Genomic DNA, 11082 nt, shown 5'->3' with positions numbered 1-11082 from the left:
GTCACTCCTCACCCCCGCCCCACGCAGACCCATTTGAAGAGCACTCCATCACAGCCAACAATTATCTAAATTGAAGTTGTCCATCCTGCCTTTTAAGTTCTTCTCCAGATAATGAACCTTTTCAACCAACACAGGGTGCTTGATGTTAATCACACAGAGAAATGCAACTCAATCTGTTCACCTTTGAATAGATAGAGCCTAAAAGGTAGAGGAAGTGCATTTAACTTCCAAGCCCTCATCTTGATAATTTCTTAGGGGACACTTCTTCAACTGCCTATATTCCAGAGGCTTTCAAAGCCCTCAAGCAATTGCTAAATGATAATAGAAATATGTTTGCCTGCATCTAGACATTTTTTGGTAAGTAGCCCATAATTTATCATTCTGCATTATTACAGAAAGCCTGGAGAATTATATAGAAGGCTTCGGCTTTTCCAGCTGATATGTAAATATATTCCCAAAGCAGAGGACACCTGGATCCTGTTAGTAATGTCTAAACACTGACCCTGGAGAAATCACTATGTCCAGTCATATCTACGGACGCACCAACTGTAAGCGTCGTGCAGAGAAATACCTCCACCAGCAAGGCCCTTGTCTTCTTTCCCAGATGGAGGCTGTCCGTGGGAGAAAGGTAAACAGAAGCAGTGGGTAAGAACTCAGTCTGCGGAGTTAGGTCAGCCTGGGTGTGACTCCAGCTTCACACTCTGGGTGTGACTTACCTGCTGTGTGGTTTACGAAAATTGCTTAGCTCCGTTCATTGATTCCACAAATGCTCACTGAGTAATCAGAGGGTGGCCAGTGTTGTAGGTACTGAGACAGAAGAAGGAACAAAACAGAACTACCTCATCGAGTTTTCATGCGTCTGCAAAATGGAAATAATTGAATCACCTACCTTCGATGGCCGTGTAAGTATTACAACACAGTGTGGGGCCGGGCTTATACTTATTACTACAAAAATTAATGATCTTTTACTTCGATTCTGGATTTTCAAAACATCTCAGGGTGGTTCATGTGATAATCTTTGGACCCTCTCCAAATTCTGTTTTTCAGAAAATTTTTGAGGGGTTTCCCTTGATGGGGCCTGATAATAAATAGTTTTTGGGGCTTCAGGCCATGTGGGTGGGAACCGAGGCATGAGGTGGGGCCACGGGAGGGGTGAAGTACATTGGGCAAATCCAGCCATGGTCAGAATTTGCAAAGTGGCCTTGGCCTAGATACTCCCAGGAGCTTCTCACTTTGGGTTCTGCATGGAAGGGATTGCGCTGATATTATTTTACCTCTGGAGTGTCTGTCTACCCAGAACGCTATTATAAAATTTCAAAAGAAGCACTTAACCTAAATCCCTGATGTGGCTCACATTCGTTTTGTTTCCTCTTGCCCTCTGGGTCTCAGTGGTGGAGGGCTGAGTTGGGTAGCCCAGCTGAGAGATGCACACTTCTGCCCAGGTCTGGGTACCTGTGCTCTCTCTTGCAAGAGAGAATGTGCCTCGTGAGCAGGCGGGGGTGGGTGGGGGTGGGGTGGGGTTGGGCAAATGTATTTGGTAACAACTCCTCTGTTCTGTTCTTTAATAATAATTATTTTAGCTGATTGACTGTTTCCTCTGTACCAAACAGTGAGCTGAGCAAAGGTGTTTGCATATATCATCTCACTGAATGATCACAACTGAATGAAGTCCCTCCAGACTACCTCCACTCCATGAAATTATGCCCATTTTAAGGATGCAAAAAATGAGGGTCATGGTTGTCAAGAGAATTGACGAAGACCTTTAATGTTTGACCACAGACCCAAGCCTCATCTGCTGTACGAGAGTGGATACAAACCATTAGCATCAACAGCTTCTACCAGCTTTTTGTATAGCTGTATTTTTTTGATTAGAGTGTTCCATACAGGAAATTTGAAAACTGTGCAACATATGATAGGAAAAAAGAAAAATAACATCCAACCAAAGAGAAATTCTCTTAGCATTTTGAAGTACCTGTTTTTCTGCTTCTTCTTTTTTTAATTTTTTTATTTGACAGACAGATTTCACAAGTAGGCAGAGAGACTGGCAGAAAGAGAGGAGAAAGCAGGCTCCCTGCAGAGCAGAGGGGGAGGGGTGGGGGGTGGGGGGGGTGGGGGGTGTGCTCAATCCCAAAACTCTGGGATTATGACCTGAGCTGAAGGCAGAGGCTTTAACCCACTGAATTACCCAGGTGCCCCTTCATTTTGCTTTTTAACAATTTGAGGTTGTCCTGTTTATCTTGTTCTGTACTCTGCCTTAAAAAAAATTTAACTTCATGAACATTGCCCCATGTCATTAAAATTTTTCCACCCAACCTATTTGGTTAAATATTTATAATACATAAATATTATACCATTAGTTATTCAACAGTTTTCCTCTTGTTGGAAAATAAGTCTGCAAATTTTGCTGTTTTAAGTGTGATGAGCATCATTGTACAAAATTTCTTTTTTTACGCCCTCAATGGCAGCCATATTTGTCATTTAGAGGTGATTTCCTCCTGGGAGAAGTGTCATCATTTACATCTTCTGGTTGTTTAATCATGATGACCTTCACGGGTCATTGGAGCTGACACAGTGTACCTGTTGGGAGTAGATGCAGCTGGGCCTGGGGGTGTGAGTACCCAGACCAAAGGCCAACAGCAGGCAAAGTGACAGGACCCGCAGCCACTCCCCTTTGTCTATTCTGGGCTCAGTTTGTTAAGGATTTCCCAGAAAAAGGAGGGATGAGCAAAGGGGAGAGAGCACGGAGAGCTGATGTGTGGCTGCTGTCCTGCACCTCTCAGAGCTCACCACTGGCTGCCACAGAACCGGGTCCCCTTGGCATCTGTCTTTGACACCTGTAGCTCTTGCCTCCTGGGGCCCAGGCTCTGGACACTGCACTTCTTGTGGCCCCAAGCCATTGCCTTCCTTGGGCAGCAGATTCTCCCCTACCAAAGAAAAAACAGAGGACAACAAACAAAACACTTTCTTTTATTCTTTTTCCTCTTCATTTCCAAAACCTAGTTCTTACTTGGTCAAACTCCCTTTCCTTATTCAAAGAAAGGAGGGGATTAACTTCTTTTATTGGAGACAGTGAGGGGAAAGGAAAAAAGGAAAGAAAGTTGAAATACATCTGGTAGACCATACTACTAGTTTATCTCCAGCTTCCTGCTTTCCCCAGTGTAATTATTTAATATTTTAAAATATGTTATTCAACAAAATGGATTGAATGTGTAGTACGTGCCAAGTGTTGTTCTTAATGCAACAGGAGATAGAAATGACCAAGGCTCATCTTAAAAGAAAATTTCATGTAACTCTGCTCTGATCGGCTGATTTTTCAGAACTGTAGAACATTGCCATTTACTGAGCATCTGTATTAGGTTCTGAAGCAGGCACATTTAATCCTCACAACATTGCTCTCCTGTAGGTACCACTGTTCACGTCTTACGTGTGGGGAAAACTGAATCCTCTAAAAACCAAGTAACTTATGCAAAGTCATAGAGCCAGGAAGGAATAGAGACAGTATTCAAATTCAGGTTTTTCTAACGCCAAAACCTATGTTCTTTTCTCTGGATTGTAGAAATACTTATAATTGAAGTGTTGACTGGTTCTAGAATATTCCACTACAATCTACTTCAATAAAATATTTGAGTTCCAGCTGAAATAAGAACTTATATAAAAATGAAATGGTTGAGAAAGAAAATTTTTCTTTTCTCCATATAATATTTAGAAGAAATATTTTCCCCCCAAAGGGTTTAAGCAAATGGTGCTCAAGCAAATGGAACTCCAATTTAACCTTAAGAAATTTTGTTTCTAAATTGTATACTTTGTCCAAAGCAGGTTGGAGGACGTTTCACTGGAAGTTTGTAGTAAAACATCGCCCTCTTATGGGCATATGGGCATCATACATTGGAGATGGATACAAAGGATTTAAACGTCAGAACAAAAGTAAAATTATGTGCCCAATGACATAATGATACGCTGTTTTTATCGTTTATCAGGTGTATATTTTATTCTACAAAGACTCCTCAGAATGGAGGCCAAAAGACATTCTGGAACCGGCCAAGCAATCATTTTCCATCCATTTTTATGGAGGTGTCTGAATGCTGGCGACTACAGGACACACCTTAAGGAAACTATAATACCTGAATAGAATCGTAACTATATTAACAAGCCATAATAATGCCTAAACCATCAGAATCAAATAGTTCCAATGAATCTTGTATAGGAAGTTCACATTCATAAGTTAAATGGAAAACAAATACATACATCGAATATAGGTCAGCACTTGAACTTTGGAGTCAAGTAGACCCCATGCGATTCACTTCTGTTTCATCTATGAAGTATGTGACCTTAGGCAAGTTACTGAATTATTTCAGCTTCAGTTTCTTGATTTGTTAAATCATAATTAGAAAAGTAGCAGCTTAAGTGAAATAAGCTTAAAAGAAATAAGCCAGGCAAAAACAATATTTCATGATTAACACTTATAGGTGGAATCAAACAAACAAAAAGTCAAAACTCTTGGAAACAGAGCAAGGAAAAGTGGTTACCAGGAGCTGGGCGAGGGCGGTGGGAGTGGTAGGGGGACTGGTGTACAGGGGAAATACGGAGAGGTTGGTAAGAGGATACAAACTTTCAATTTAGATGATGAATAAGGTCTCAGCATCTAACATAAAATAGGGTGACTATAATTGCTAATACTGTACTGTGTAATTGAAAAAGAAAAAGTGGCAGCTAAGTAGGACAGGTGGGAAGATGAAATGAGAGAATGCCTATCAAGGATAGCATGTTGCTAAGAGTTAGACTCATTAAGTATAAAACGGTACTATATTGTAAGGTCTGTCCCAATTCTTAATTGTATAGAATCAGTTCTTTTAGATTTGAAGCCCAAAAGTAAAAAAAAAAAAAAAAAAAAAAAAAAAAAAAAAAAAAAAAAAAAAAAAAAAGAAGCAGCCCAAAAGTCAACAAGATAAAAGTATAAGATCAGGGTTTTTTTGTTTTATTTTGTTTTGTTTTGTTTTTTGTTTTTTCCTGAACTGTGTTTATTTTTACCCAAGTTTTGGCTAATAGCAAAGGTTTAACAACTAAATATGTCTCTAATTTATACAAATGTTGAGCTGCGTGGAGAGCTAAGCTGAGGGGACGTGGGGTGCTTCTCCCCTCAAACTCTGTGTAAAAATCACTTACCAAATGCTTTCTCATTTGGACCCAGACTCCAATTCCAGAGTCTTGAAGCTAGATCTACTAGGCAGAGCAGTACTAAAGCAGTAAGAAAGCATTTCAATTTGGATAACTTACTTGCATGTGGAAACGGGGAATGGACTGTCAGACTAGACTTCTGTCCAGCCTGCCTTCATTTCAGTCCTTTCTCAGTGTTATTCCAGGTTTGGACTGTGCTGGAAAGACACCTGTATTATTATCATTTTTAAAAGATTTTGTTTATTTATTTGACAGAGAGAGATCACAAGCAGGCAGAGAGAGGGGAAGCAGGCTCCTCGCCAAGCAGAGAGCCCGATGTGGGACTTGATCCCAGGACCCTGAGATTGTGAGCCCAGTGGAAGGCAGAGGCCCAACCCACTGACCCACCCAGGTGGCCCAAGACACTTTATTATATAGGCTGCGGTTCAATGAATTTGTAAATACTGTGCCTACCAAAGGATTTAACACTGAAAAAATTAAGGCAACCTTGGGAAATTCTAAAACAGTCACTTTTCACTTCTGGGATGTAGGTGGCCAGGAGAAATTCGGGCTACTGTGGAAGTCATATGCCAGATGCACGGACAGCATTGTGTTTGTTGTAGACCCTGTTGATGTTGAAAGAATGGGAGAAGCTACAACTGAACTTCATAACATAGCCAGGGTATCAGAAAATCAGAGAGTCCCCATACTTGGAGCTGCTAACAAACAAGACCTGAGGAATTCACTGTCTCTGTTGGAAATGGAGAAATTCTATGGGTGAATTGAGCTCATCAATTCCCTAGTATTTGCAGCTCACCTGTGCAATCATAGGAGATGGACTAAAGGAAGGAATTGAGAAATGACATGATATGAAAATTGAAGAAAAATTTTGTGGCAACAGAAAAAGATGAGCTGAATTGTGATCCTTTTCATATCTGTGTGGAGTAGGTTTTCTCTGGCTTGATGTTGACAAATGCAAGAGTGCCTGCAACCTGCTTTGCCTGCCTGCCCTCCTGGATGCTGAGAAAGCATCCAGGAGGGTTTTGTTGAACAATCAGATGCTCAACTCTTTTGTCTTGTGGAAGATGAGTAAATGTGGTGCTTCTTAAAATGGTCTCTTCTCCTTACCCAACAAATCCTACCATTCTAAGGAAGCCAAGCATGGATACTAAATTGGCCAGAAAACAGTTATGGAAATTGGACCTCAAGTTAGTGAAATAAGATTTTGAAGAAAGAAAATAAATAAATAAATTATACAAATGTTAGAGGTTTATATTTTTCAAAGGAAATATCCCTACAAAAATATTTTGGAACCAAACTAAAAACAAAACAAAAAACCAAAAACCTGAGAAATATGCCAACCTGTGAAATTTATGACAAAGATAATCTATGCTTTGTTTTATTTAATTTCAAAACTGAAAAAAAGTTTTTAAAAAATATATCAGTATAGATTATATATATATATATATAAAAAGCAAGCATCCAAATATCTCTATCATAAGTGATTTAGAATATCCAGCTTTCTAAAATACCAGTATCAGAAGGTCACTGTACATTTTGTTTTTTGGCACTATTTTCATTGGAAGGGACACACAGAAAAGGCTGAACTGTGTCTTGTTCCCCTTCCCTGGTAAAACCACTGCCTCACATTCTCTACTTCAACACACAGAATTAAGTGCCCTGCTCAGTGCAGAATGGAAGAACTGGAGCTGTTAACGCTTAAATTTCACTTTGCTAGAAATGTATTATAAATCACTAATTTGAGGCAACAATATATCTTTAATTGCTTGAGAAGTCAATGAACTCAGATTCAGCTATTAAACATTTCTGATCATTTAACCTAGGAAGGAGTTCTAACTACCAGACATAGGGTTACAGAGAAAACGCATCAGGTTTACAAACAATTCTCAAACATTTTAAGTGCTTTAAAAGCAAGTAATACCGGGGCGCCTGGGTGGCTCAGTGGGTTAAATCCTCTGCCTTCGGCTCAGGTCATGATCTCAGGGTCCTGGGATCAAGTCCCACATTGGGCTCTCCGCTCAGCGGGGAGCCTGCTTCCCTTCCTCTCTCTCTGCTTGCCTCTCTGCCTACTTGTGATCTCTGTCTGTTAAATAAATAAAAATATTAAAAAAAAAAAGCAAGTAATACCAACCGAAACACCGAACACTGATGTCTTAATGAAAAGCCTCTCATTTTTTATTATAGAATTTCAGACCCTAGTGGCAAATTACCATAGTCCGCGCTACATTCATCCTTCAAAGGAGGTTGTGTTAAGGTCCATGGGAACTGGAGAGTGAGCCGCTTCTGCACGAATCTGGAGGAGGAATAAAGATGTGGCTGTAGGTCACAGCTACTTGTGCTCCTTCTTCAAAATGCACGAACATTCCGAGGGCATGCGTTTCAAACAGGCCATTTTACCCTTGAGCTCTGGTGGTTTTGATCCTGGTATGGAGTTAACTCTCCTTCTGGTCACTACTTTATTCACTTAATGGGCAATGATGGGGAAAAAAGTGAAAATGACTGACTCATGTGACTCAATAGTCCGAGACTGACTTCAGACATAGCCGGATCCAGGTCCCCAAATCCTGCCTGTCTGTGGCTTCTGATTTTACCTATGTTGCTTTCACTCTAAGGTCGATTCTTAAGTGGTGTTTGGACAAGCCACCAACAGGTCCAGTTCTTTATCTGTAACATTAGAAACTCTCACTAAAAAATAAGTATCTCTTCTTCTCTGGGCCCAGCAATGCTGCCATTTATTGGCTTTGATCGGCTCAGCTGATCATGTATTCACCCTTGAAACAATCACTAAATTTGGGGAGATGCTGCACTCTCAAAGGCCAGGATTTGGAGATGTGCCCACCCGTGGAATCACAAAGTGAGGTCGATGCCACCTGAACACAGGCTGAGAGTACTAGGGTGGTTGCTCAGAGGCACATTTTGGTGCCGACACCAAAATGACAATGATAGACAAAATGAGAATGAAAAAAAACCAAAGCGTATTCAAGAATGTTCCAAGGATGGGGCGCCTGGGTGGCTCAGTGGGTTAAGCCTCTGCCTTCAGCTCAGGTCATGATCCCAGGGTCCTGGGATCGAACCCCGCATCGTGTTCTCTGCTCAGCAGGGAAGCAGGGAGCCTGCTTCCTCTCCTCTCTCTCTGCCTGCCTCTCTGCCTACTTGTGATCTCTCTCTGTGTCAAATAAATAAATAAAATCTTAAAAAAAAAAAAAAAAAAAGAATGTTCCAAGGAGGGCACCTGGGTGGCTCAGTTGGTTAAGCAATTGCCTTCAGCTCAGGTCAGGATCCTGGAGTTCCAGGACGGAGTCCCACATCAGGCTCCCTGCTGAGCAGGGATCTGCTTCTCCCCGCGGACCCTCTCTCCTCTCATGCTCTTTCTCTCAAATAAATAAATAAATAAAATCTTAAAAAAAAAAAAAAAGTTCCGAGGAGGAGCTAAATGGATTTGATAATACGGATAGTAGAAAGGAGTGGAAATGATTGAGTTAACATATTCACGGACTCACTGAAAGCCAGAGATATAGGAAAAAAAAAAAATCTAATGAAGGAAATCACACTCTGATTTAGAGCCAGGATCTTTCTGGGAAACAATTTGGAATAGAGATTAACTGGGTTATTGTATTAACCAGGGTTCTCCAGAGAAATGAAAGAAGGTGTGTGTGTATAGATTTAAAGAGACAGGGAGAGACACACAGAAAGGCACACACAGATTTTTTAGGGAACTGGTTCGCATGATTGTGGGGCTGGCAAGTCCAAAATGTGTAAGGAAGAGTTGACGATGCAGCTTGAGTCTGAAGGCAGTCCAGAGGCAGAACTCATTCTTCTTTGGGGTTCATCCATCTTTTTAAAACCTTCAATTGGTTGAATGATGGCCACTCCCATTATGGAAGGTAATCTGCTTAACTAAAAGTCGGATATGTATGTTAATCAGATCTAAATACCTTCATAGCAAATCTAGAATGATGTTTGATGAAAAACTGGATACCATCGTCTACCTGAGGTGCCACAGAAAATCAACCATCCCAGTAATCCACTTGAATTCTGAGGGATCTCCACACTGAGCCAGAAGGGAGTTGGCCTCCCAATGCTGAAGTCAAACCCCAGGCCAATTAAACCAGATATCTGGGAGTGAGGCCCAGATAAAGGTATTTTTTTTTTTTTTATGTTCTACCGGTTCCTCCTATGTGCATCCAAAGCTGAGTATCACCCTTGTAGAGCAGTGGTTCCTCAAGCTTGGTTTCCAGACTAGCCATTTCAACCTCACCTACAAACCTTACCTACAAATGTGATAGAAATGCAAACTGTCCCTACTCCAGACTTAACTAAAGCAGAAACTGGGTTCAACCCTAGCACTGCAGACTGTGGTTTAACAAGCCCTTCAGGTGATTCTGATGGTTGCACAAATTTGAGAAACACCGAATTAGAGTTCTCCAGTGACACAATGCTAACACATGCAGGAGTGTAACACTACACCTCCACTCTCACGTCTCTTAATCAGAAGAGTAGGGGTTGGGGCACCTGGGTGGCTCAGTGGGTTAAAGCCTCTGCCTTCGGCTTAGGACATGATCCCAAGGTCCTAGGATCAAACCTCACATCAGGCTCTCTGCCCAGTGCGGAGCCGCTTCCTTTCCCCTCTCTGCCTGCCTTTCTGCCTACTTGTGATCTGTCAAATAAATAAAATCTTAAAAAAAAAAAAAAAAAAAGAAAAAAAAAAAAGAGAAGAGTAAGGGTCTGTTAGTAAGACTCCTCGAATGAAAGAACTCATTAAGCTTTTCTTAAGTAATCGAGTGTTTGTTACAAGGATACATAATGAAAATTATGGAATCTTGACTTTGTGGCTAGGTTTCACCAAGTGGGTATTTACAAGATACAACAGACGAAGGAATCTGACAGCAGCTCTGACAGCTTCCAGAGCTATTGCCTTCCAAGTGTAGGTCTAGAACCCTAGCATGCCTTAGCAATGGTCTTTTCATCTCCCCTTGTACAAACCGCTGAATTCTTTCTCCTCTACCTTGTTTAAAATTTTGAGAGCATCTGATTGGTTCCAACTCTTTCATCACTTAGTGATGATGTTCCCTTAACTTGTAAGCTTTGCTGGCCAAACTGGCTTCCTTTGGTTCAGGTCTCTTACCAAGGTCAACCAGTTGGGACCAGGGGAAAACAAAATGCAGAGTAAGAATCTCCTAGGGCCATTTCCTTTCCTAAGGGTCTGAGGGCCCTAACCTGGGCTGTGGGTATGTCACACATTGGGAAGGTTGGTCTGTTAGGTATGTTTAGCTGTTCTCTGACCCTTAAATCTATGTGAAGTTCTTTGATACAAAAAGACATCAAGGACAAATTAAGCATTTATTCAACTCTAACTTCCGGGGATGAGTTGGAAACTTTTACTGAAAAGCTTTGGGAATGTTTCCCTTTCAGTTATTTGCTATAGGTAAGTCTTGTGGCCAAATTTAGAAAAGCCATAAGCTATATATTATGGAAAATCATCTTATTTGCATGCACCACATTGTAGGGCCCATATTTTATGCAGAAGGGCTCTTTCCATAGTCCCCTTCACTAAGTCATAAATGACGAAAGCATGTTGGTAATTTTACCAAAAAGGTAAAAAAATTCCTAAAAAGCCACCTCAAGTGATCAAGTTTTCTCCAGATCATCAGACTGGCCCTCCAGGTTTTCTTTTAATAACTGATCTAGGGGCATCTGGGTGGCCCAGTAGGTTAAGCATCCAACTATTGGTTTCAGCTCAGTCATGAGATGGAGCCCTCTGTCAGGCTCCTTGCTCAGTGCTCTGCTTGAGAACCCCTCTCTCTCTCTCCCTCTGCCCCTCCCCCTGCTGGTGGGAGTACTTGCACCGTGCTTTCTAATAAATAATAAATAAAACCTTAATGACTGGTCTGATTTCACTATACTAAG

The sequence above is a fragment of the Mustela lutreola genome, chromosome 1 (genome assembly GCF_030435805.1).
Source record: "Mustela lutreola isolate mMusLut2 chromosome 1, mMusLut2.pri, whole genome shotgun sequence".
NCBI lineage: Eukaryota > Metazoa > Chordata > Mammalia > Carnivora > Mustelidae > Mustela > Mustela lutreola.
The sequence above is the reverse complement of the archived record's forward strand: the minus strand, read 5'-3'. Positions refer to the sequence as shown.